The following is a 14,860-nucleotide window of genomic DNA, read 5'->3' as shown; positions in this document are numbered from 1 at the left end:
GGCGCTGAGGTCATCAGCAAAGGCAGCCAGGTGTGGGCAGGCAGGTGGCTGCCATGGGGACTTGGGGAAAAAGCAAATTGAAAAGGGTGGGCTGGGCATGGGGGTGGCCAGCGCTCCAGCCTCTCCTGAGTAGAAGAATATCTGAAGAAAACGTAAAGCCACCCACTGGCCACTTGGGCAGTGAGTGCTCCGCCCCCCATGCCAATTCCTTAGCACAGGTGGCTCGGAGAAGCCTGGCAAGCCAAGTTCTGGGAAACATCCCTAAGATTAGGGTATGAGGCACATCCCCTGCCCAAGGCATTCCTGCAAGCACTTCTGAGGACTAGCTTACTAATCAAAATGGACAAAGGATCCGACAAATGGCCAATAAGCACATGAAAGAGACTTGACACCACCACCACTGGCCATGGTTCCAGTCAAAAAGGCAAATAAGCTGGGACACCTGGGTGGCTCTGTGGTTGAGCATCTGCCTTTGGCTCAGAGGGTGATCCCAGGTCCTGGGATCGAGTCCTGCATGGAGCCTGCTTCTTCCTCTGCTTGTGTCTCTGCCTCTCTCTCTGTGTCTCTCGTGAATAAATAAATAAAATCTTAAGAAAAAGAAAAGGCAAATGCTAACAGGTGCTGGTGTTCCTAATGTGTTCCTCATGCATTCCTGGTAGGAGGGTAAACCAGTGCAGCTGCTCCAGGAACAGTCCTCAAAAAGTTGAATGCAGAGTTAGCACGTGACCGAGACACCCCCCAGCCCCCCATCACTGAGTGTCCACCCGAGAGAAATGAGACCACGTGCCCGCGCAAGACCTACCCACGGATTCTCAGCAGCATGATGCACAAGAGCCGAAAAAGTGGAACCAACCCAAATGTCGATCCAAGGAATGAAAGGATTAAAAAATCTATACATATATAAGGTAGATCCATACCCCTGAGTATCACTGGGTCAGTGGTAGAGGGTGGGTGGATGGGAGGAAATGGGGAAGGAGCAGGTGGTGAGTACAGCGCTTCTTTTGGGGCCGATGCACACGGATTCTGGTGAGAGCCGCACAGCTGGAGAGACTCAAAACCACAGAAGCGCTCACTCTAAATGGGTGCATTGTACGCGACGTGGATTATAACCTCAATAAAGCTGCTTTAAAAAACAATTCACTTCATGCCCACGTCCCTTTGAGGTAGGCACTGACGTGAATCCTGGTTTACAGGTGAAGAAAACAAGGCTCCAAGAGCAACCTGCCCCCGGTCACTTGGAAAACGGGAAGGGCCAGGAGTGGGAGGGCTCCGTGCACCCCCCCCCCCCCAGCACTGCTGCAAGCTGCTTTGAGCCTGAGATCGGGCACCTGTCTCTGTTCACAGGCTGCATGCAAGAGGCAGAGAAGCAGACCCCAGCCCGCTCAGGCCTGCCCCCCAAGGGGTCTTAGGCAAGATAGGCAGGGCCCCAAGCCAACAGCTCACTCGGCTGGGGCACAGACCAAAGGCCAGTGGCTCTGCCTGTCTTCAGGGTTCAGAAACATGTAGGCCTGACTCGGGGCAGGGCCAGCCAGGTAGGTGCTCCCCCTGTGGCCCGCCTTCCCTCAGGGGAGCACAGCATCCCTGCAGGAGCTCAGCCCCTGCTGCCACGCGGCCCCTTTCCTGGGCTCCCAGTGACAATCTGCACTGGGTCCTCCCCGCCCTCCCTGCCCTGTCTCAGCCTCCTCTCTATTCACGCGCTGTTCCCTTAGACGCTGCATTTTTTCCTATAACATCATGTCTGATCCAGACTTTCCTAAAAGCACCCTTTGAGACCTTGCAGCTTCCCCGGTGTCGCTCCCTGGGCTGGACCGCACGGGGGGGGGGGGGGGGGGGGGGGGGGGGGGGGCGGTGTCCTCTCCTCAGCCCGGCAGGGGAGGGGGAGCCCTCCCGCCCCTCCCCCACACCCCATTCAGAGAGCCACAATACACATTTTCATATCAAAAGCCACCCCTTGTACCTCGGGGCCGCAAATCCTTCCTGAAAGCAGACAAGATATCCTCAATCCAGAAGAAAATAAACAGGATGTCCCCACTGCCAAAAAATATTTCCAACCCATACTCAGTACGTTAACGTTACCAGAACATGCTCCCACCTTCTACGTGTTTCTGCCTTCAAAATAATGCGTTCTTACCACCTTTCTCGGGGTGTGTGGGGGTTGGACAGGGGGGTATTTTTCCGCTGGCCTGTGAAAGGGCCGTCCCGGGCAATACAAATAAGGCCCTGCACTCCCAGAGGCCATTGGAAGCTGACCTTCTGGGACCTTCTATTTTTTTTTTTTTTTTCCTTCTGGGACCTTCTAAAGTGACAATGACAACGTGGTGCATGGGAGTGTTTTCTGGCCCCGGTTTTCAAGCCGAGGCAAGCACTGGCTTCCTCAGCTCCCCAGAGAGGCCGGAATTTCAGCTTTGGAAATAAAACAGGAGCAAGTCAGAGAGCTGTGGGGGAGAGAGAGAAGGAGAGGAGGCAGGAGGGTGGGTGAGGGGGTGTTAGGAGGAAGTCCCCCTCCATCCCAGAGCTCCTTCAGACAGCTAGCAGGAATCCCAGGGGACACCCAGCTTGATCCCTGGGAGCAAAAGATGGGGTACAGGGAATCCCTTGGTGGCGCAGCGGTTTAGCGCCTGCCTTTGGCCCAGGGTGCGATCCTGGAGACCTGGGATCGAATCCCACATCGGTGCATGGAGCCTGCTTCTCCCTCTGCCTGTGTCTCTGCCTCTCTCTCTCTCTGTGTGTGACTATCATAAATAATAAATAAAAAAATTAAAAAAAAAAGATGGGGTACAGTAGGTCCAGTGAGGGAAGGGATTGCTGGAGGAAGCCACACAGCTAGTAGATGGCTGGGTGGGTGGCTGGGGGGCCTACCCCCAGGCTGCTTCTCGACAGGGGGAGGGGGTGGCTGTGCCCTCCATGCCACACTGCCTCCCCACCACCCCGCACCTGCTCCAAGTCTCTGCGTTCTGCAGACACTTGCATGTGTGGACAGGGGTCTGAAAGGCCGGCAGCTCTCCTCCAAGAACAACAGTGGCCTGGCCAGCACCAAGAGGCAATGTGCTCGGTTAACCAAATAAGATGATGAGACCCACAGGCGGCTTTCCCAAGGAAAGCTCTGCCTCTGTGAGGTTCCTCCAATCTGCACCCCCCACCCCCCGGAGAAACGGAACGCACAGAGTTTGAAGGAAGGGCCACCCAGTCTCTGCCCCTGGGGCCTCCACCCCGTCAGCTCACTGCGTGTTTGTTTTTGTTCCAGAGGAAGATTCTCAGACTGGTCACCCAGGGAGGCATGGGGTCCCCTCCTCCCCTGCTCAGGAGCAGCCTGGGCCCTCACTCCTCTTCCTTCTGCTCCTCCTCCTTCTCCTCCTCCACCTCCTCCTCCCAGCTCACAGGCTCTCCTGCACAGCACCCGCGGGTGCACGGGGAGAGGCCAGCCTCCCCAGAGGCTGCCCGGGGGGCCTCCGGAGGCCTCACCGAGGCCTGTTGTCTCTGGAGGCTGTGGCCTCGGGAAATGTCAGAGCCATGTGTCACCGCCCCTGGGGGAAAGATGAGTCAGTGGACAGACCTCCCTCCTGCCTGCCTTCTTTCCTTTGGAGGCCTCCTGATTGTGTTTGTGAAGCTGGTTTTTCAATTAACTGCTGCACACTCGAGTGGGGGCGTCTGTAGCATTTATCAAACCCTTCCCCGGACTGCAGCCGGGATCTGTCCAGCTCCGGAGCCTCCGTGGACCAGGACACCGCTAGGAGAGGGGATCCCTGCGGGCCCCAGCCCGACCCTGGGTGGGGACCCGGGCCAAACAGAGGTCTTTGGAGAACCCCTGGTGCTCCTTCCAGTTCCTCCTCAAAAGGTTTCCTCCAAGGCCTTGAACCTATTGATTTGGCCTCAAAATCAGTCCTCCCCCATGAATGAGCTCTAGGTCCAGCACTTCATTCTCTCACTAGCACCGGCGCTTCCCGTGTGCCACGGTTCCCTCTCAGAGCAGGCTCAGGCCCTAGGAGGAGCAAGCAGCTGAGCAGCTGCGGGATGATGCAGGGCCTGGCTTTCTGCAGCCCCCAGCCCCCAGCACCTGCTCCCCACTGCCTGCCCAACCACCTCCTGGAGGAACGAAGCCCCAAGCATCTCACTCGAACCACGCACTCTGTGGACTTCTCGAAACATGAAGGGTGCCCTCAGCAGTTCAGAGTCTAAAGGGGGACCTGGATGCAGACGCGAACAAGGACAGTAATGTGACAGATGCTGCAAATCAAGCAGGACCAGGACCTCTGAGAGATGAGAGAGGGAAAAGACAACGTGTTTCTTCCCACTTTTTTTTTTCTCTCTCTCTCTTTTTTTTTAAAGATTTTATTTATTCACTGATGAGAGACACAGAGTCAGAGACACAGGGAGATGGAGGCGAAGCAGGATCCATGCAGGGAGCCCGATGTGGGACTCGATCCCAGGACCCCGGGATCATGCCCTGAGCCAAAGGCAGATGCTCAACCACTGAGCCACCCAGGCATCCCTTTTTTTTTTAACTCAAGTAGTAAAACATCAATATGTTTTTTTTGCAAAAAATCAAACACTCCAGACTCATGCATGGTATACACTACAAATAACCTTTATCCCGCCCAGAGTAACAGAGTCACCCAGACCTTCCTCTAGGTAAGCACCTTTTTTAACAAATGGGAATAAAAAATCTGATCGTGTGTTCATACTCTTTTAAGTCTTGCTTTTTATCCCCTCTACTCTTTGTAAGTCAATGAACAATACACAATACCTGAATAGCTGAATCATACATAGTTCACATTACAGCTCTACTGGAGCTCACTTTACTACTCTATTGTTGGAGGCGTTTTTTTTTTTTCCTGGGCTTTTTTTTTTTTTTTTTTTTTTTTGTTCCTCACTGCATGCTACATGGATCTCACTCCAGTGATTAACTTTTTAGTTTTCTTGTCATCTCTCCATATACGCCATCTTACTCTGCCTTTTAATGTCAGTGTAAAGTTATTCCTTTTTTTTAAAAGATTTCATTTATTTATTCATAAGAGATATTTAGAGAAGCAGAGGCAGAGGGAGAAGCAAGCTCCCTGGGGGAGCCCAATGTGGGACTCGGTCCCAGGACCCCGGGATCATGCCCTGAGCTGAAGGCAGACAATCAACCATAGAGCCACCCAGGTGCCCCAGTCTAATGTCATTCCACCAAGGAATGTTAGTGTCCATTTAGGCAGAGAATGTGCCCGCTTGAGACTGGAGGGCACCAATGTCCAGACATCTGCCCCTGGGTTTCACGATAAAGTCATCTCCAGAGGTGGGCTCTTACACAGATGTGGTTGATTCTCACTATTCATAGTGGTTCTATCCTTCCTTTCAGATTTATTTAATTCCAGTGTAGTTAACTCACAGTGCTATGAAAAAGTTTCAGACGTTATAATCTATAAAGTCGCTAGAACACTCGGCTGGCAAATACTGAACACTGCTCCTAAGCGAGATCCAGTGTCCGCTTCCTGCGAGCCTCTGGTCACAGCCTTTCTAAGCGAATCAATACTTAACCTTATTGTTTATGTGTTTCCCTTTAAAGACACCTATTTGGTGCATGTGGTTGACTGGTTAGCACTGGACTCATGGCCATCATCACTGTAACTCGTGTCTGAGGGAAGCTTATCTAACACGCGTATTTTCTCCATGAGGCACACCGCACCCTCCTTGTGGTTAGGAGGCACCAGGCACAGCAGCCCTACTGTTAGGGGCTATTGTAAATAGCAAAGTCACAAACAAAAAGCACAAAAAATTCAAAAAATGTGGCACCAACCAAGTAGACCACAAAAAGGACACTTGTTTACAGAACAAGAACTGAAATAGAAGGTGGAGTGTCACCTTGTTCGACCCCAGCTGGGATGTGCTCATCAGGTGACTCAGTCTCTTCACTCTTGTCCTCATGGACAATGCCATGGTGACGTGGAAATAACCAAGGAAGTCTTATTTCTAGGGGCCACAGATAAAATTCAGCGAGTGAGTAGATTTACAAATATGGAATCCACAAATAATGAGAGTTGACGGTACTATTTCTTTTTCCTTGACTCTGTTCTATTTCTTTTTCCCTAGGGGTCCTATTGGCTCTCCCTTTACTTATTGTCAAAAGGGCAAGATCTACACAAGTTTGGTATCTGTTAAGGGACAGAGGAGCTCACCCCAGCTCCTATCCTGGCCCACTTTGGCTGGGGGTATGATCACCTGCTCAACTCCACAGCTGGTGGACAGGTTGATGCCACTTCCAACATTTGATCTGATGTGTACCCACTCATCCAAGGGGGCACCTTCCTTTATTACCCACTGCTTGTTTTCTGGGATTCCGAGTAAATGAAAAAATGTGATAACTACAATCCCCTCCTTTCTGGGGGGATGGCACCTCATAGAATATACTGCCTCTGTCAGAATGTACCATTCCTTCTCTACATGGCACCCTACCTCACACACACACACACACACACACACACACACACACACACACACATCCTGCTTTGGGCACAGTTGTTCTCTGGGATTTCTGGAGTTTGCCAAACGTGTGGATTGAACAGCCCTCAAAAGATATGTCCAGGTCTCAATCTCTGGTGCCTGTGAGTGTGACCTCTACAGGGCCTTTGCAGGTGTGATTAAGCTAAAGATCTTGAATAGGAGGTTTTCCTGGATTTAGGGTGGGCCCTAAATCCAATGATGGGTGTCCTTTTTTTTAAAGATTTTATTTATTTATTCATGAGAGACACAGAGAGAGAAAGGCAGAGACACAGGCAGAGGGAGAAGCAGGCTCCATGCAGGGAACCCGATGTGGGACTCGATCCCGGGTCTCCAGGATCATGCCCTGGGTCAAAGGCAGACGCTTAACCCCTGAGCCACTCAGGCATTCCTGGGTGCCCTTTTTAAAAAGGTAAAGAGAGAAGACATCCAGTCACACAGTAGAGAAGGCTACATCAAGATGGAGGTGGAAACTATAATGACATATATACAAGTCAAGGAATGCCGGGCGTTGCCAGCAGCCACCATCATTTAGGAGACAGGCATGGACAGATTCTCCCTCAGAGCCTCCAGAAGGGAACAACCCCACCAATACCTTCATTTCAGGCTTCTGGCTTCCTGAACTGTGATAAAATACATTTTTGTTATTTGAGCCACTAGGCGCATGATATTTTGTTACAACAGCTGCAGGAAGCTCATACACTTGGAGGGAAACAGATGTAGGAGGTGGGAAGAAGGGAAAGGAATTTTGCTCTTCCCACATCAAGGGGCAGCACCCAGATTTTGGGTTTTCTCACTGACATAGATACTGAGGTTCTGAAGGGGGGGGGCTTCAGCGGGGGAGCATTATTTTGCCCTCACCCAAGCATTTCATGAAGGAAAACCAGGTCAGGAGATATAAAACAACAAAAGGGAAAAAGAATAACAGACTGGGCAAAAAGAATGGCACCACATACAACAAAGGATTGTTATTCAGAATATATAAAGAATGCCAACACATAAATAAGAACCCAACAGCGCGCGCACACACACACACACACACACACGCACAATAGCTGTGAATATGCAGGTTACAGAAAAGGAAATACAGACAGCCAATAAACATGAAAAGATGTTCACCCTCGCTAATCGCCAGGCATATGCTAATTAAAACCATGCATATGCAGATTTAAACAATACATACCCATCAGACCAGCAAAAATACACAAGTCTGATAATATCAAGTGTTAGCTAAGATAGTGCGAAATGAAAACTTCTTTGCAAAGCTGGTGGGAATTGGTGCAATCATCTTGGGTAGCAATCTGGCAGTATCTGGTAGTGCTGGAAACAGCCAAACAACTGCAGTTCTTGGTGTTGATCCTAGAAAAACTGCACACGTGACCCCAGAAGGACAGATAGAGCCACTTACTGCAACATTGTCTGTAATAAGAAAAAACTGGAAGAAGGAGTGAATGGCCATCAGTAAGAAATGGATAAATGAACTGTAGCTTGTTTATATGATATCATGTGGTATAAGTCGTAAAATGAATGAAGCACAGCCCTACGAAGCCACATGGATTCACCTCAAAACACAGCAAGTTACAAAATGATACACTTGGTACAAAAGCATTCTGATAAACTCATTAGCTCAAAAACCCATGCACAATACTCTGGGGGTGCATGGGTGGCTCAACCAGTTGTCTGACTCTTCATTTCTCTGGGATTTCTGGATCATGTCATGATCAGGGGTTGATCAGGGTCATGATCAGGGTTGTAAGATCAAGCCCCAAATCGGGCTCCGCACTCAGCCAGGGAATCTGCTTGAGATTCTCTCCCTCCCGCTCTGCTCCTCCTCCCACCATGCGCTCTCTCTCTCTCTCTCTCTTTCTCTCTCTCTCTCTTTCACACACACACACACACAAATAAATAAAATCTTAAAACAAACACACACACAACACTCTACATGGGCACAGATACACAAATGTAGTACACATTGAAAAAAAAGGTAGAAAAATTAAGTTGTATGATTTGTCTCTGGGGAGAAAGGAATCTAATGGAATTAAATGGAGAATAAGGTATTGTTTTCTTATTCAAAAAAAGTCACAAAGACACAGAAGAGAAAACATGAAAGCATATAACTACCACATGAAGGAGAACATCATAACCTCCCAGAGAATAAGAAATAGTGTTCCCAGAATGCAGAGGTCAGAGACTTCTGGGAAGGCTTCCTGGAGGAGATGGCAGTGGAGCCTTGAAATATGCAAGGATGTAATTTGGAGATGGTCTGAGAACTCCTTCCATAGCACAGTAGGCCCGTTCTCTCGGGCACTCTGGGCCAGTCTCATTTCTCATGTTTACTGAATAATGTCTTTTTTTTTTTCTTAAGATTTGACTTATTTATTCATAAGACAGAGAAAGAGAGGCAGAGACACAGGCAGAGGGAGAAGCAGGCTCCCTGTGGGGAGCCCGATGTGGGACTCGATCCTAGGACCCCCGGATCACACCCTGAGCCAAAGGCAGATGCTCCACCACTGAGCCACCCAGGTGTCCCATGACTGCAGACTTTGACTACATTTTTCTCGTGAACCCAGATCCCCTGAGCTAAGATTTCTCACTGCTGCAATCAAACCACGTTTGACGAATAAATGAGCTCAGCAAACAAGGGAGTTTCAAGCATTTATGACATACAGAGAAACGAAAATTTAGGAAACATCCAAAACGTTAATGTTAGACTAGGGTCTGGCAAAATTTGTTACTATAAAGGATAAGAGAGAGCAGGTATTTCTGGCTTTGCAGGCCATACACTCTTGGTCACAACAATTTAACTCCAGTGTCATGTGTGAAAGCAGCGATGAATGGTATGTAAATAAGTGGGTGTGGCTGCTTTCCAATAAAACTTTATTTATAAAAACAGGCGGCTGGCTGGATTTTGCCCACGGAGCATAGTTTGCAAACCACCCCCTACCAGAGGCTAAACATACAATAAACTGATCAAAGCCACCCCAACCTGTGCAGAAGGTGCGATGAGTCCAGCATTCCTGGGGCAGCCATGTCCCCATCCCAGCTGAACGAGCTAACACATGATGTTTCCATTCATGTTTCCATGTTTACATAGGGCCCCCTAATTTCCTCTTTCTCTCTCTTTTTTTTAAGGATTTATTTATTTATTCATGAGAGACACAGAGAGAGAGGCAGAGACACAGGCAGAGGGAGAAGCAGGCTCCTGCAGGGAGCCCGATATGGGACTTGATCCCAGGACCCCAGGATCACGACCTGAGCTGAAGGCAGATGCCCAATGTTGAGCCACCCAGGTGTCCCACTTCCCCTCTCTCTTAAAATGTTTAATCTAGAAACAGTCATAAATATGGCCATAGTACCCTTGTGTCCCTTTTTTTTTATAACAAGCATAAATTACATTTTATTTGAACAAATATTTAGGATTTTCTTTCAACTGGCCGAGACGTATAGGATTTCTACTTCAGTCTTTAATTAAAACACAATTAAAACGCAGATGGAAACTGAAACCAATACAGACATTAGTGTTTATATTATAAAATGCCTTGACACACTCTAACATATGGTAATAATAACTACACAGATTTTGGCGCTTACAGGAGAACTTCTGCCCACCGTCATGGAACTTGGGGACTGTCACCAGGACGAAATGGGCTACAATTTTGCCTGACTTCCTGAGTGTAAGTTAGTGTGGTGTTGGAGTCACATGGGCCTCAGGCCAAATTCCATCTCTTCCGTTATGGAGGTGAGTGACTGGGAGCGCGTGATGGTCCTTGGAGCCTTGAGCCTCAGGCTCCTAGATTCAAAGTAAGACCAGGTCAGGGCAGATATGACAAGGAGGTAACCTGCCCATGAAGCGCAGCGCACGGATCCCAGTGAGGGTTCCCTAAAGGGTCAGTGTTGGGATGATGGTGATGATAACAAAAAAAAGGCCTGTTTTGAAATGTCGGGGCACCTGGGTGGTGGCTCAGTCGGTTGAGCATCCGGTTTCGGCTCAGGTCATGATCTTAGGGTCATGAGATCCAGCCCCGCGCTATAGTCTGTCTGTCCATCCTCTTGCTTGCATGCACATGAGCGCTCTCTCTCCCTAAATCTCTCTCTCTCTCAAATAAATAAATAAAACATTTAAAAAAAAAAAGACATATTAGTGACCACATAGCAACCTGATGGTGGGAAACACACCCCAAGCATCTGGGGCGCTCTGCGCATTCACCCTGGGGTCTCTCTCCAACTTCCCAGCTCCAGCATCTCTCCATGACCACAGCTTCCCCAAAACTTCCAACCCGAGACACAAAACGCGCATGGATTTACCCAGGCACAAATCTGGAGTCCTGAGGGTCGGGTTCTGCTATCTTATCTCACCTACAGGGTGGCAGTGGCGGTAGGCAGGGGGATGTCCACCGCACCCTCTCACCCCCCTACAGTTAACCACCTGTGGGGTCACAGACAACCACTTCACATCTCTGGGCCAGGAAGTGTAGCCCAGTTAGTGCTCCCCAAACTTCAACACGCATGTGACTCAGCTGAGGAATCTTGCTAAAAGGCCAGCTGGCAGTCTTCACTGGGTGCGAGGTGGGGCCCAATCATCTGCACTGCTAACAGTTCCCAGGTGATGCCCAGGCATCCTGAGAGCACACTTTGGGGACCTTGGGGACCACTGGCCTCCAAGATCTCTTCGTTACCCCAAGACCCAGCCTAGCACTTTGGGATCAGAACTTTAGGCAGGTCTGCCCACATCCATTCACTTCCCCAGCCGTGGGTTCTAGGGGTGAGGTGGGATCCCACAGTTCCTAAAGAATCAGAGACAGGTTGGCTGTTCTCTACCAAGAGCATGAAGAGACAGAGAGTGTACGCAGATCCCAAGGAACTCAAGAAAACCTTTTAGGGGCAAATCCGGGCTCCTCTTAGTGTGGAGCCTTCACCCCCACCCCACTCTTCACGCAGACGCCAGGCACAGAGGAACTCCCACGTCTGCACAGATTTCTAACAAAACTGTCTCAGCAGGAAAAATTATTCTGGATTAATGCCTCCTGCATTCACCTACCAGCTGGGAGCATTCTTTACTCAGCCCCAAAAATGTTCCTAAGGCTTTCCGGGCCACCATGCAAACACGCCAGGCCCCAGATACCTCCAGTAAAGGCCCAGATCAGCAGCTGGCCTCCCGGAGGACCAGTCTAGGGCTAGGCAGATGAAGTGGCCTGAGCTGACCGGCCAGGGCGGGCCCTAAAGTCCAGGTGTCAGGACGTGGCTTTTCTGGGAAGCTAGTCCCTACTGGTAAGAGTGTTAACGACACGCCTTCCCATTCCAAAGTGGACATTCAAAATAAAACACCTGACCACACAGCCACCAGGGCTTCTGGCACATTCAGGAGAGCAGGAGTCCTGCCCCCATGGGCACCCTCCCCAACCCCAGCCCTGCCCTCCTGGAGGCACTCCTTGCCACCCAGCCTGGGCCTGGCACACCGCAGCCCGTGGTGTGCAGGGATTTGCCTCTGACTCTGCATCTCCTGCGGGCAGCGGGCCCTGGCTGCCATGCCAGCTCCATGGTTCCAACTCTCATGCCACAGAATAAAGCCCACAGGGGAAATCCTGCCTGTCCTCAGGCCAAATCGCCTGTCTGAAGTCTCCTGTCCCCTGGACCTGATGGCAGTGCCATGCCGGGTTCGGACGACAGCCAGACCGGGTGCTGCAGGACGAGAGAAGCTTCTTTCCAGCCAGCATGCAATGCACACCGTCCAATGAGCCGGTTTCGACATGTGCCCCCAGGTGCTGGCTGGTCTGACCGTGGCACTGCTCTATGAGGTTGATGGGCCTCCACCACCTCTCAGAACCTCCTCCAGGGGTGGAGGAGCCCCTCTGCACTTGGAGCCCCCCTCCCTGGGCTCTGCTGTAGCACGTTGGGCCCGGCCCCTCAGCACAGCAGGCTTCCTGCTGCTCATCACTACGTGCATCTGTCTATGGTGCTAAAACATACACCACATAAAACGTACCACCTTGACCCACTTTCAGCACGCAGCTCAGTGGCATTAAGTACATTCATGCTATTGTGCAACCATCTCCACCATCTGCCTCGAGAGCCCTTCTTTCTATCTACCTCGACTGGAAGTCTGTCCCCATGAAACACTGGCTCCGCATCGCGCCCCATCTCCCCCAGGCCCTGGAAACCACCATTCTACATCCCACCTCTGGGAATTCGACTACTCTATATACTTCACAGTAATGCAATCATACAATATTTGTCCTCTCGGGTCTGGCATATTGTGCTCTGCATAATGTCTCCAAGGTTGCAACATGAAGTAGCAGGTGTCAGAACTTCCTTCCTTTTTAAGGCTGAATAATGTCCCATTGTATACGTTCATCTACGGCCATTCATCCATCTACGGACACTTGGGTTGCTTCCACCTTTTGGCCATTGTGAGTTGACGCTGCTCTGAACACGCGTTGAGTATCTGCTCAAGTCCTGGCTTTCAACTCTTTTGAGTGTATTCCCCATGATTTACTTTTTTTATTAAAGATTTTTTTTCTAGAAAGGGAGAGGGAGAGAGAATCTTTAAGTAGACTCCCCACTGAGCACAGAGCCCAATGTGGGGCTCAATCCCACAACCCAAGAGATCACGACCTGAGCTGAAACCAAGAGTTGGATGCTCAATCAACTGAGCCACCCAGGCACCCCTTCATGATTTACATTTTTTAAAAGATTTTATTTATTTATTCACAAGAGACACACAGAGAGGCAGAGACACAGGCAGAGGGAAAAGTAGGGTCCCTGCAGGGAGCCCAATTGGGGACTCCATCCCAGGACCCCAGGATCAGGACCTGAGCCAAAGGCAGAAGCTCAACCACAGAGCCAGCCAGGCATCACCATGATTTACTTTTTAACTTGTCCTAGACATAGAATATTTGTCAGAAAGCTCCTCACATAAGTGCAGGACTCATGGAATTTCCACAAACTGAACACACCCATGAAATCAGCACCCAGATCGAGAGCCAGAATGCTCCTCACTCCCCAGAAACCTCCGCGTGTCCCCCATTCCCAAGGTCACTACCCTCCACCCAACCTGCGTAACCAATCTCCTGACTTCTAACAGTGTACATCAGCTTTGCCTGTTTTTTACACTTTACATAAGTGGAATCATGCAGTGTGTGTCTGGCTTCTTTCATTCAGCATCATGGTTTGTTTGTGAGGTCCCAACTGTTTCATGTAGCTGTGGGTTGCTCACGCTCACTCTCGTATGGCATTCTGCTGTATGCTATATCACAATATATTTTTCTATTCTATCGTTGATGGGCGCATACAGACTGTTACAGGTAGTGTTGCTACGAACATTCTAATACATGGCTCTCAGTAAGCATACATACCCTCTTCCGGTCAGTATATACCTATAAGTGGTATATACCCGGTTATAGGGTGTACACATCTCTGCTTTAGTAGATAAAGCCAGGCTTCCAAAATGCCTCCCACCTGCAGAGGATTTCACCGATCCGTGAAATTCTCATTTTCATTTTACCATTCTGGTGGGTATACAGTGGCAGTGCCTTGTGGATTTCATTTGCATTTCTCCGACGACTAATGAAGTTGAGCACCTTGTCACGTTTATTAGTTCTTCTCATGTCTTAGTGACAGGTCACAAACCCCCAGCAAGAAGACATAGCAGGGGAATCTCAGCGTCTTGCACGGCTGGGTCTTCCAGCCTTCCATGCAGCCAGGGCACAGGATGAAATCCAAGGCTGAGCTGCGCTACATGAGATGCAGCTAAGTTCTCCACTCACCTGGCCAGGCTGTCCTGGGTCCCGGGATGCACTATCCACGGCTGGCCCACCCCTCAGTAACTCTTTGCTCATAACTGTGGCCCAAGGGCCAGGCCTTTAGCCAACAGTGCCAGATGTCACTGTGTTGGCACCGACTAATGCAAAAAGCCAACAAAACACAAGTGTGCAATTCGTAGGAACAACAAGTCCCTCTTTGAAACACGTGCCACAAATACAGAGAATTCTGCAATCCTAAAAGGGACAGAGAGGAACCCGTGTCTGGTCTTCAGAGTTGTGCCAACCAACTCCCTGACCTAGACCTGACCCCTTGGTCTGCCCAAATTCAGCTTAAGTCCATCTAACAAATATTTATGGAGGTCCCTACTAGGAACCCACACACCGGGTTGATGATGCCAGAGTGGCAGACGAGGAAGATGGTCCTAGCCCTTGGAGAACCTGTGGTCTCCAAGAACATCATTAATATAAAAGCAAAATGCAGTAAGTGGAGTAGAGTATGAACACAATACAGGCAGTGTCATGAATTTAATGGAGAGATGTCTGGTTATAGAAAACCAAGGAGACCTGATGGGGGAAAAGGGTTTTCAGATGGACTCTCAACAACAGATAGGGGATCTCAACAA

The 14,860-nt window shown here is 49.9% G+C and overlaps 1 protein-coding gene across 3 annotated transcripts in view; it reads right to left on the bottom strand.

The window, feature by feature from the left end:
* The window catches only part of NTN1 (netrin 1), a 191,391-nt gene that overhangs the window by 99,956 nt on the left and 76,575 nt on the right, over nt 1-14,860 (bottom strand). The gene's annotated exons all lie outside the window — the stretch shown is intronic.

The sequence above is a fragment of the Vulpes vulpes genome, chromosome 12 (genome assembly GCF_048418805.1).
Source record: "Vulpes vulpes isolate BD-2025 chromosome 12, VulVul3, whole genome shotgun sequence".
Lineage (NCBI taxonomy): Eukaryota > Metazoa > Chordata > Mammalia > Carnivora > Canidae > Vulpes > Vulpes vulpes.
This window is presented reverse-complemented; position numbering and strand designations above follow the sequence as displayed.